Genomic DNA, 12,905 nt, shown 5'->3' with positions numbered 1-12,905 from the left:
TCTTAGTCTCTTGAATTATACAGTATATTGATTAACCTCCTTAAAGTGAATTAGCTCATTATCAAGTAAGTTAAAGTTGGAATCAGCGTATGCAGTCACTAAATTACAGCCGATATTTTAAAGGTTGTTGAGAGGCAAGACAAGACACAAGAATGATTCAAGAATGTTTGTTTGTTTGTTTATTTATATGTATGTCATTTTTGCGACAACAGCACCAAAGCGAACCCCTTTTCCATCAGTTGCTGCATGGATAGAATGGCTGTAGGCTTCAACTCTAGAGAAAGATAGAGCAAGAGACAGAGACAGAGAGAGAGAGAGGCAGAGAGAGATAAATAAGAAACATTTAACATATTCAACTGGAATGTATATTATATATATTTTATACTTAAATATGGTAAAACAACGAATATTAAGCCACTATTCACACTAATACATTAAGCTGCAGGTAAATCTTACAAACCTTACATCAACCATGCTCTTGTCATCTGATAAGTTTAATTAATTTGCTGGCTAGATTCACTTATAATACTTCGTCATTAAAACTCAACAAGGATTTATGAAATCATGGCCACGAATTAACATCGTAGTAATTAATAAAACTAGCTCACAAATTCTTAATTTGGTGGGAATTAATTATTAATTAATAGTTAGCAGTTCTCAATATGTAAACTTCGCACCGTTTAAACGTTATCAAATAAAACTTAATTAAATATCGGTACTCACCGTCTGATTGCGGTCCACATTGTTCATCTTTAATTAGTGTTGATCCAGTACGGTAGGTGGCGCTGTCACGAAAAACTAGGGTCCTAGAACCGCGGTCCTAGAAATGCGGTCCTGAAACTGCAGCCTCCAGTTGTGCAGGAATACCCTTCTCCTGAACTGTGGCCATGTCTCCAAGAGTTTGTTGTCAGACTCCTTGTGTATTCAAAAATCTCACTGGATTATTACAATTAATGGCAAAATGAATGTTTGGAAATGTGAACGGATATTTCTTATTGACACACTACAGCAAAACATATAAATAACTGGCTTAAAACCTTTTTTGGGGGGTGAAAATACTGACGTGCCTAAGACTTTTGCACAGTACTGTATACTAAACAGTAAGATGTATTACATTTTATCATCAGTAAAACATAATATTCAATAAATATTTCAACAACATTTTCAAAATTAACCACAAAAGTTAAATCAAATCAGATCATGGAGCAACAAAGATGCAATAAAATGCACCTAATGTGGTAACCACAGCAGTACATTATACATCTATCATAATTTATATTAATCTATAATATATATTCTATTTATGAATATACACTATAGATCAAAAATTTGGAATAATTACATTTTTTTTTTAGACTTCTTTCAAAAACATTAAAAAACCTTAATTATCCCACACTGTATTCATTGTAGATTAATTTATCACAGGTATATCAAAAAAAGAAAGGACACCATATTGAATTCTATGGTTTTACGTATCAGAATAAAAAAAAATTAAAAAACAATTTGTTAAATACAACCTCAGATGAGCCACAACACATGACATTACACATATTACACAGTGTCATTATTTATTTAACAAAAACTAGGCCAAAATGGAGAAGCCATGTGTGACAAATTAAGTACACCCTTACTGCTTCCATATGAATTGAGAGGGTAAGTAGCAGTCAAGTGCTACTAATCAAATACCTTTGATTAATTGATTATCAGCAAATGTGATCACCTCTATAAAAGCAGAAGTTTTGGTGTGTGTTAACACAATGCCAAGGAGGAAAGACATCAGCAATAATCTTAGAGAAGCAATTGTTGCCGCCATCAGTCTGGGAAGGGTTATACAGCCATTTCCAAACAATCTGAAGTCCATCATTCTACTGTGAGGAAGATTATACACAAGTGGAAGGCAATCTTCCCAGGAGTGGACATCCTAGCAAATTCACCCCAAAGCCAGACTATGCAATGCTCAGAGAAACTGCAAAAAAAACAAACAAACAAACAAAAACAAACTACACCTCAGACTCTACAAGCCTCAGTTAATATGTTAAATGTTAAAATTCATACAATTAGAAAAAGATGGGACAAGTATGGCATGTTTGGTAGGGTTGCCAGGAGAAAGCTTCTCTCTAAAATACTTTGCAGCATGGCTTAAGTTTGCAAAGTTGCATCTGAACAAACCACAAGACTTCTGGAACAAAGTCCTTTGGACAGATGAGACCAAAGCGGAGATGTTTGGCCATTATGCACAGCGCCAAGTTTGGCGAAAACCAAACACAGCATATCAGCACACACACCTCATACCAACAGTCAAGCACAGCGGTGGTGGAGGGGTCATGATTTGGGCTTGTTTTGTAGCCACCTGGGTATCTTGCAGTCTTTGAGTCAACCATGAATTCCTCTGTATATCAATAAAGTATTCTAGAGTCAAATGTGAAGTCATCTGTCTGACAGCTAAAGCTTGGCCTAAATTAGATCATGCAACAGGCATGTAATCCCAAGCACACCAGCAAATCTATACCAGAATGGCTGAAAAAGAAAAGAATCAAGGTGTTGCAATGGCCCAGTTAAAGTCCAAACCTCAACCAAACTGAAATCTTGTGGTGGGACCTTAAGAGAGCTGTGCATAAACAAAATGCCCACAAACCTCAAAGAAATGACGCAACGTTGTAAAGAAGAGTGGGCAAAAATGTGGTTAATCAATTTATTGCTGCTAAAGTTGGTTCTACAAGCAATTGAATAAGTAGGTGTACTTAGTTTGTCAGTGTCCCACATGGCTTCTCCATTTTGGCTTTATTTTTGTTAAATAAATGTCATGTGATGTTGTTCATCTGAGGTTGTATTTACCTAATTTTAATACTTAAAGACTAGATGATTTTTTTATTATGTCCCGATTCTTAAAACCATAGACTTCAAAAGGGTGTCCTTTCTTTTCACATGACTAATATATATATATATAATATATATATATACTGTTTGGCTAATTAGAGACACTACAGCCACCGAAAGACATTTTGAGTTCCTTAATGGCTAATTCTCACTGCATCCACAGACGATGATTAATGCAGACAATCACCAGATTACTTCAGGCACTGCACTACCCACCAAATGCGGGCATGTTCAGTCAGTGAAAACAAACACCGACCAATGGCAACAGACAGAAACAAAACCGAACGAATGTGTCCTATTGCCGGTGGTCAATGACGTGTCTGTTGCCATTGGCCACTGTATAATTTGCACACTGATTATATTCACCATGCATTAATCAGATACAGTTTCGGGTTCATTGTCGTACAAGTTACCCTAATGAACAGGTAGAACTCATTGGCATGTCCATCTGTGCTCCACCACAGAAATGAGATGATCTCACCCGCTACAGGCAGCTGAGGGGGCTGGAGCACACGCGTCCTCATCAATCATGAGATACCACACCACAGACATCCCATTTTCCCACAGCCACTCACACAGCTAGGGGTACTGATCACAATCTCAATATAAAGGAATTTGTAGAGCAGGTGATAGATTTGAAACTGTGCCAGGCCTTCTGGAAACTCAGTATGGGGGTAGTAAGAAAGACAGCTGGAGCTGACTATATAGATATAGATAAGAGCCTGACCAGGGCATTATGGGAAGTTTGAGTACCCAAGTAATTCTGCTGATGGGAATTGTTCCCACGAATAATGCCTTTAGTCTAACAATCAGGGTTTAGTGGTTTTCAAACTGGAATCCAGGAACCCCCAGGGAGTCATAATGTTATGTTGTAATGTTGATAAAATACTTGTAATTCACTGTTTAGAAACTTTCCTTTATCAAAACTTTTTGTTTAGACTGTCTTTTAAGGATCTAACTACCCCAGTCCCCCCAAACTACTGTTATTTGAACCAAGTATAAATGTTAGACTAAAGTATTTAATTTAAAAAAAAGTAGAGCTGCACCAAATGGCAAAAAAGTTGAGAGGTATTGCAGAAAATTTAAGGAGACAAGCAAGTGTTTTGGTAAATGAGCTGTTAAAGTTAATATGTTATCTTAAGATTACATAAATTGCAATATATTTATAAAATGTATTGATCCTCAGGTTTAGGCATCTATCGTTACTCAGTAGGTAGAAAAATATATAATGTCTTATGCTGTTTTATGCAAATCAAAGTAAACAATTTGCAGATAATAACTGGATTTGTCTTAGTAGTTAGTCAGTTTTTAGAAATAACATGTTGTACTTCTACACTACCATTCAAAAGTTTAGGGTCGGTAAGATTTTAATGTTTTTTATGTCTTTTATGTTTCATGAGTCTATAATTTTTTAGAAGCCTTTTATGCTCACCAAGGCTCTTACTTGATCAAAAAATGCAGTAAAACAGTAATATTGTGAAATATTAATACAATTTTAAAAAGCTGTTTTCTATTTTAATGTATTTTCCTGTTATGAAAAAGCTGAATTTTCAGCATCGTTAGTCTTCAGTGTCACATGATCCTTCAGAAATCATTCTAATATGCTAATTTAGTGCTCAAGAACATTTTGATCGTTAATGCATTATCACTAAAAGCTTGAAAACCCCTGTGTATGTTTCTATCAATCAAATTTTACATCAAATCCAAAAACATATCATATCATAGAATAGATTTTTGATTTGTTGCATGCTATTTCTGGGAGTTCCTCTCTAGTGACAATTAGAATACCGTTACGGGACAAGGGATCTCTTACAGCTGTCGATCCCAGCTGCAACCATCCTCCCACATCTCGACAGCTTTGCACTCCTGCATTCCTTGACATCTACTCCTTCTTAGTCAAACATAAAGCAATACTTTTCACATAGTCCAACACTATTGATCAGAATTTCCAAGTTCTTGACATACTAACATAGAAATTTAATGAGATGAAGAGAAGAACTCAATATATGAGGAATGCATTAAAGAACAAAACAAAGCTAACACAGGGAGGGACAGCAGCAAAACGTCCAGCATTTCGCTGACTAATCTGATGGATGGAAAAGATTTCTTTGTCTGGGCTGCATTAATGAACAAACCACTTCATCACACTGGTATCTTTTAATACAAGGCACATCAATTTATGACACTGTACATTCCTGAAGGACTAAACATCACTAATGTGGTTCAACATGACCTCAGCTATAGTCACACAATTCTCAATAACTGTCAAAGTGATATGAATAAACATCTAAACCACAACTCCAGGGGAGAATGAATCAGTTTAAGTTTCTTATTGCATTTCTGTTTATATATATATATATAGCTGGATTGTTCACTCTTACATTTGGCTTGTTCCTACAACCAAGGATTAATCCTGCCAGATGAAAACAGCTTAATGGTAAATAGTTCACAGAATGAATAAATAAGTGGGCACGAAATGTACAGCATGAAACAATAATCCACGAGTCTGTGGTGTTATACGCGAGACAATGGTTTTAGAGGAAGACGGGGAAGAACAATTAAAATGAAGTATTCTAATTGGTCGTTCTCTGCTGTACTTCCATTGTATTTCTATGTAAACATGCCCTAGATGGATGTGTTTTACCATTTGTGTCTTGCGTCTTTTGTTCTGAAAACTCATGCTCAAGTTCAGCTTTTTAAAAACAAGTCTTCTTTTTTTCCATTCCACGGCTCGCATCTTCATGTTGTTACGTGCTGCTGGTATAGAGATGAGGCAGATCCGGATTTCCACAATCATACAATATATTTAATGAACAACAGGCAAGGAGTACCACACAAGCACTTTACACAACACAGAACGGACAAGGAGTGCAGGGAGTGAGTGCATTATAAAGGGAGTGCAGATACTAGAGTCCAGGTGCAGGTGATCCGTGATGATGGGGAGATGACGAGGGAAGTGAGTGCAGGTGAAGAAACAGGAGGATCATGGGAAATGGAGTCCTGGAGTCGAGGGAACTGTGACAGTACCGCCCCCTCCCGGTAGGCGCGACCTCGCGCCGTAGATGTAACACCGGGGAGGGGGGGTGGGCGCCCTGGAGACCTCATGCCGGTGTAGGGAGAGGCATGGGTAGGAGTGGAGGTTTCCAGGGAGGGTCCATGAGCCACGGCCCCCCCAAAAAAAATACTTGGGGAGGTTAAGGAGGGACTTCAGGAGCCTGAGGAATGGCATGGGTTTGTGGGCAGGAGTGGGCTCGTGGGCAGCGGAGCATGGAGCGGTTGGCTCGGCGGCTGAGGCTGAAGCGGCAGGCTCGGCGGCGGCGGCTGGAGCGGCAGGCTCGGCGGCGGCGGCTGGAGCGGCAGGCTCGGCGGCGGCGGCTGGAGCGGCAGGCTCGGCGGCGGCGGCTGGAGCGGCAGGCTCGGCGGCGGCGGCTGGAGCGGCAGGCTCGGCGGCGGCTAGAGCAGAGGGCCAGTCCATCCCCTCAAACACAATTAAAATGCCCGTTGGAACGGGAGTGGGCTTGCTGGAGAAGGCTGGAGCGGGCTCGGAGAGGGCTGGAGCGGGCTTCTTCCTCCTCCTACGCCTTCTGGGCCCAACGGAGGATTGTGGGTCCAGCGTAGTCCAGGAAATCAGTTCACTGGAGGGATATGTGGAGGAAGAAGGAGTCTGACCAACTGGCCCGGCCACCTCTGTTTCTGGAGGGACTGGACGGGATTGACACATATCCTGAACCTCATCGACACAGAAATTAGATCCGTTTAAATACAAAATTAGATTAATGGTTTCGCTCAAGGAGAAATAATTTTCAGGTTCATCAAAACGGATAGTGTCATTGTCCAGTCCGTCCAGAAACAGGGTGTTCAAAAGTGCATCTGACCAGTTAGTCAGGAAAGCAAGCTCTACAAACTCCTTCACATACCTCTCCAGTGAACGACCAACCTGGAAGAGCCTGATGAGCCGGTCGGCTGCAGATGGAGTTGTAAGAGGCTGAGGGGGAGCAGGAGCCACAGGAACTAGAAATAACCCCATTATTAATTTGTGGAATTCCAGTCGGTATTGGTCCGTTCTTCTGTTACGTGCTGCTGGTATAGAGATGAGGCAGATCCGGATTTCCACAATCATACAATATATTTAATGAACAACAGGCAAGGAGTACCACACATACACTTTACACAACATAGAACGGACAAGGAGTGCAGGGAGTGAGTGCATTATAAAGGGAGTGCAGATACTAGAGTCCAGGTGCAGGTGATCCGTGATGATGGGGAGATGACGAGGGAAGTGAGTGTAGGTGAAGAAACAGGAGGATCATGGGAAATGGAGTCCTGGAGACGAGGGAACTGTGACACATGTTTTCAATGCATGTTTTTGATTTGCATTCCATTGCGCTGGACTTCTGTTGTTTTTCTATGTAAACATGCTAGACGAACGTGTTTGACCATTGCACAGTGCACTCATGTCTTGCGTCTTTTTCGCACATGACATGCCGTTCTAAAAATTTGCTGTTCAAGTTAAAATAAGTTCAACTTTTAAAAAACATGTCTCTATAACTTGTGTTTTTACACTGCTCTGTATTGTTTTTTGCATTCAAGTCCTCCTGGGAACTTTCACTCTAAAAAATGCTGGGTTAAAAACAACCCAAGTTGGGTTGAAAATGGACAAACCCAGCGATTGGGTTGTTTTAACCCAGCGGTTAAATGTTTGCCCAACCTGCTGGGTAGTTTTATTTAAACCAACTATTATTTAAAAATTGCTATATGGCTAGCTCAAAATGAACCCAAAATAGTTGGGAAATTAAAAACCAGATGCAATTAGAGACAACAATAATAGACAAAAGGTGAATGTTTATTGATAAGCTTTAATATTTTATTAATATAAATTTAATACTTTAATATTTATTAATATAAATTTATTAATAAGCAATTTAATAAATGATTATTGTTTAATAATTATTCATTGAACATTAATAAATGTTCATTTCCAACATACTTTGGGTTAATTTTAATTAAGCAATACAGTAATTTTTAAACAATAGTTGAGGTAAATAAAACTACCCAGCAGGTTGGGCAAACATTTAACCCTACCGCTGGGTTAAAACAACCCAGATGCTGGGTTTGTCCATTTTCAACCCAACTGCACCATTGTACATTAGATGGGTGTGTTTGATCATGTCTCGCATCTTTTGCAGAATCTCGCACATGACATGACATTCTAAAAATGTGCCGCTAAGTTAAAATAATTTCAACTTTAAAAATGTTTGTAGGACACGTCAGGGTTGCCCTCTTTCACCTTTACTCTTTAATCTTGCTATAGAGCCTCTTGCTATCTGGCTTCGTAGCCACAATGGTTTTGAGGAAATTTCGTGTTTCGGTTTAGTTCTTTATGCTGATGGTCTTTTATTGTACATTTCAAATCCTGTCTCTTCTTTGCCTGTTATTCTGGACATTCTTGATAAATTTGGCCACTTATCTGGTTACAAGATAAACTTGCAAAAAAGTGAACTTTTTTTTGTTAATGCTCAGGCCAAAAAGCTCTCATACTTTCTTTTTCCCTTCAAGGTTGCTCTAGGTGGATTCAAATATCTTGTTTTTGTTTTTCACCAAGTCTTGAATTAAGAATTTGCAACCACTTGTGGATAAAACCAAATTAGATATGTCCAGATGGGTCTCGCTCCCTTTATCCCTTGTCGGTTGCATTAATCTTGTTAAAATGGTTACTTTGCCCAAATTCCTCTATCTCTTTCAACATATTTCAATTTGTATTAACAAGTCTTTTTTCACTAAATTTGAGGGCACTCTGCATTCATTTCGATGGGGAAACAAGCCAGCACGTCTCAAAAAATCAATTCTTCAACTTCCTGGCACTTCCTAACTTTCAACGATATTACTGGGCTTGTAAAATTAATCAGATTCTCTACTGGAACAGCTCTATCCATGCTGAAACCTGTCCCTCTTGGGCCCACATAGAGATTGCATCATCAAAAAGTTCTTTGTATTCTGTTACTTGCTCTCAGCTTCATTTAGCTATAACCAAAATCTCAACCAATCCAGTTGTCACTATAGCACTATTAAAATCTGGGTCCAATTCAGGAAACATTTCGGTTTGCATAGAGCTTCTATCTACACATCTATTTTAAATAGTCACCTTTTCACCCCATCTTTCTCTGACCCTGCATTTCGCATTTGGTCAATCATCGGACTTGTTATGCTCAGTGACCTTTATGTAGATGGGCCTTTACATCTTTTTTTCATTTTTGTCTACCAAATACAATCTGCCCAGTAGTCATTTGTTTTGGGGAGAGTTTCAATATGAGACAAGCTGTATTCTTTTTTTCCTTCTTTTTTTTGATTTAATAAATGTACAGCTATGATTTGTCTTGTTAAATACAAATAAAAGGATTGGGACAAAAAACTAAAAAAATGTGTTTCTATAGACCTTATGTAGCCCCGCCCCTTTATAGTTCTGTGCTTGTTGTATTCTGTCTTCCGGTTTGTATTTCCACAGCATGAAGGTAAGATCTTACAGATTTATGAATAAACGGCTAGTTTTAAAATCTTACAAGTCTACAGACATTTGTTATGACAAACATTACAATGCTCATGATAACTTTAGTTTACTTTAACTCTACAATGAGTAAATCCACTTCTTCACCAGCTAGATGCCATAGAAATATACAGAGCTACCGCAAAAAGTTCAAAAACAAAATTCTAAAGATGGCTGCGTGCTTGTTTATCTGGTGCACAAGGTCTATACCTTGAATTTTTTCCCATTCCACATTTCCCATAATTTCTTATTGCATTCGTTCCCTGTGTCTCACATTTTAAAATTTATGTGTATCACCCATTTAGAGCCACAATAGATAATGCATCCTTTTCACAAAAAAAGGGTTGATGCATTTCCATAATAATTAACATAGTAAATCTAGCAAATCTATATATTACCCTTGCATTAAAATATGGGGATTCTAATAAAGCTACTGCGGGAGCAAATCAGAATGCAAAAATTATATTTTAATGACTATATTTGCTATGCCATCTATCTTTGTACAAGTTCACCCTGCTTTGGTTTAACCATGTTCCAGACCCGGAAATGTAAAAATGGTCCATAATCAGTGAAATCAGACACAGCATTCTTCTTTAGGCCTCATTACACACGATAAATGGAAATGTTGGGATTTCACATGACTGACTTTGACCTAACTTGAGCTGTTTGACTACGAGTAACAATCCAAATTCCAAAAATATGTTCTTAAATAAACCAAACACAGAGGGGCCTGAGACCCAGGGGACTGACAGCCTCAGGCTGAAGCTATGAGCCCAATGCAGGGCGATAAAAAGGAGAAGGAAGGAGAAAGGGATGGGGAATGAAGATTTCTGATTTATTCACCATGTCAGAGATCGTGGCGCCCTTGGATTTGACCCAAACTAAATCATCCACATCTCACAGGGGATGATTTGAAAAGAGACACCGCAGATGGGCCAGTGTGTCTGCTGTGGGGGGGGAAGGAGGTTCATTAAACCAGCATCCAGGAAAACATGGGAATGTGTGTCAAGGGTAAATTATCCTTATTGGGTCAGAAATTATTTGTACTCTTGTGACCTCTACCACATCTAACTGTGCTGTGTCAAATGAATTAAAATGAATCAAAAGCATTGACTCATTTCCTTGATTCAAAATTGTTTCTTCCAGCTATTTATTTTAGAGTTAATTAAAAATGTATTTACCCATTTATGCAAAGACCCAGAGCTGTGCTGATTTTGATTATGATTATCTCTAGTAAAGTGAGTCAGTAAGGAATGTAACTGCACCAATATGACATGACATTGACATTAGACAGGGTTCTCAAGTAAAATACATACAGACATGATCTTGACCCATAAAACATTTTGAAAAGGATGCATTCTCTATGATTTAAAGGGTTACCGTGCGTTCACACCGCCGCCGGCGAGAGCGTCAACAGTCGCCTTGGCCGCCCTGCCAACAACGCTGTACTGTTCGTTCAAACCGCCGCCGACGGGAGGGTCAAAGTAAATGACAAGTCGCGTCAACCAATCGGAAGCCTCTCAAACGAGGACCTCTACATTCCAATTGGTTGCCGCAGAACCGCGTCATAGCTCATTACCATAAAGTTAACCTGATTTCAACTCTCCTCGACGCTCTCACCGTCCAAGACGCGTCGCTGGCTCTCATTGAAAATGAATGACTAGCGTCACTTTGACGCTCTCGTCGCAAAAATGAAAATTCTGTCATTAAAGCGGAACTCAGTAAGATTTGCGAAGCTCCCCCTACAGGTTCCTTCAGTGAATCACACTGTCGTAAATACTCCAAGCGCAGCTATGGACTACAATGACTACAACGCTCACCAGCGCAGTAGTTTTGCAAATACAGTACAAGAAAGAGGAGGTGGGTAATTTGCAAATACAGTACACTCGATGGAGGTGGGTAATTTTTGAAATTGTCTTATAAAGTCATAATATATGTTTTTGAATTACCGTAAAGCATTTTGTCACTCTCGCGTGAACGTGAACATGAGGCGAGATTGTTTCGGGTCGGTGCAGCTCAACTTGTGCTGTTTTCTGGCGTAGACGTGCCAGAGGGGGTTAGTACATGCCTCAAACACACCACTACAAGTCAATTAACCATCGTGAGGACTTAGAAAACTATTTATGAAGGTAAAAAAAGTTACTTAGTTCTGCTTTAATTAACTTACTCACCCTCAAATCGTTCCAAACCCATAAGACTTTCCTTCATCTTCAGATCTTTTTGATGAAATTGGAGGGCTTTCTGTCCCTCCATAGACAGCTACACAATTGACATTTGATGCTTCAAAAATCTAGAAGTTCATATGAGTTGAGTGGTTTAGTCCAAATATTCTGAAGAGAACTGATCGCTTTATATGATGAACAGATTTCATTTAGGCTTTTATTCAAATATAAACAATCATCAACTTGCACATCAGATGTGGTAAACAGAAACTCAAGCATGTTTGTTTGACGTGCAAGAGCCATTGAGGTTCATTATTGTGTGTTACGCAGCACGTCTGAGCTTCCGCAAGAGGTTTGTTTGAGCAGGTTTGGTTGAGCTTTTGTTTATATGTGAATAAAAGCCTAAATTAAATCTGTTCATCATATAAAGTGATCAAGTCTCTTCAGAAAATTTGGACTAAACTGCTCAATTCATATGGAATAATTTTACGATCTGTTTATGAACTTTTTGAAGTGTCAAATTGTCAGTTGCATAGCTGTCCATGGAGGGACAGAAAGCTCTCAGATTTCACCAAAAAGATCTTCATTTGTGTTACGAAGATGAACGAAAGTCTTTGGAATCACATGAGGGTGAGTAATTAATGACAGAATTTTCATTTTTGGGTGAACTAAGCCTTTAAGTAGTAGGTTACCGAAGAACTTTGCAGATATTCCTCCAAAAATTCCTTAGGATAAATACAAATAGAATCACATCAGATATACAGGTTATTTAGTGATATAAGAAATATTCATATTGAGATCTGACTTTTGATTACAGATTTTTGTGCCATGGCAAATCTGAGCACACTTCGTGACATGGCCAATCCCAAAATGCACTTTCTCCAGGTTAATATATGTCAGTATAAGAATGTTTATGTTTATTGTTTTGCACTGACGTGTATGGTACTCCTATAGCAAGAGGGCAAATACATTCAGAGGCAAAATAATTATGACACATTCACTTTTTCTCCCAGATGATTGATTGCCACAGTCAGACCAACTGTTGTCACTCACATTCACACCCACACACTGAATGTAAGGGATCTGTTCTTGTTGCTAAGAGACTTAAATTTAAAAAAGAACCACCCACTAAGACACTCCAAGCCCATTCAAAACTATTACTCGATGCTTGGATGTTCTGGGTGGTTTCTATGTGGTTGCTTGCTTACACAAATCAAAAAAGTCTAACCACAAAATCTCTGTGAAAATGTTATGATTGTCTTGGCACAACTATAAATGTCAATGTAACTGTCTCACAACATCTAACAATTCACAGATTTTCAAAT

The 12,905-nt window shown here is 38.8% G+C and overlaps 1 protein-coding gene across 1 annotated transcript in view; it reads right to left on the bottom strand.

The window, feature by feature from the left end:
* The window catches only part of LOC137029603 (collagen alpha-1(XXVI) chain), a 30,717-nt gene that overhangs the window by 11,724 nt on the left and 6,088 nt on the right, over window positions 1-12,905 (bottom strand). The gene's annotated exons all lie outside the window — the stretch shown is intronic.

Source organism: Chanodichthys erythropterus, chromosome 10 (genome assembly GCF_024489055.1).
Source record: "Chanodichthys erythropterus isolate Z2021 chromosome 10, ASM2448905v1, whole genome shotgun sequence".
In the NCBI taxonomy this organism is placed as follows: domain Eukaryota; kingdom Metazoa; phylum Chordata; class Actinopteri; order Cypriniformes; family Xenocyprididae; genus Chanodichthys; species Chanodichthys erythropterus.
The sequence above is the reverse complement of the archived record's forward strand: the minus strand, read 5'-3'. Positions and strand labels throughout refer to the sequence as shown.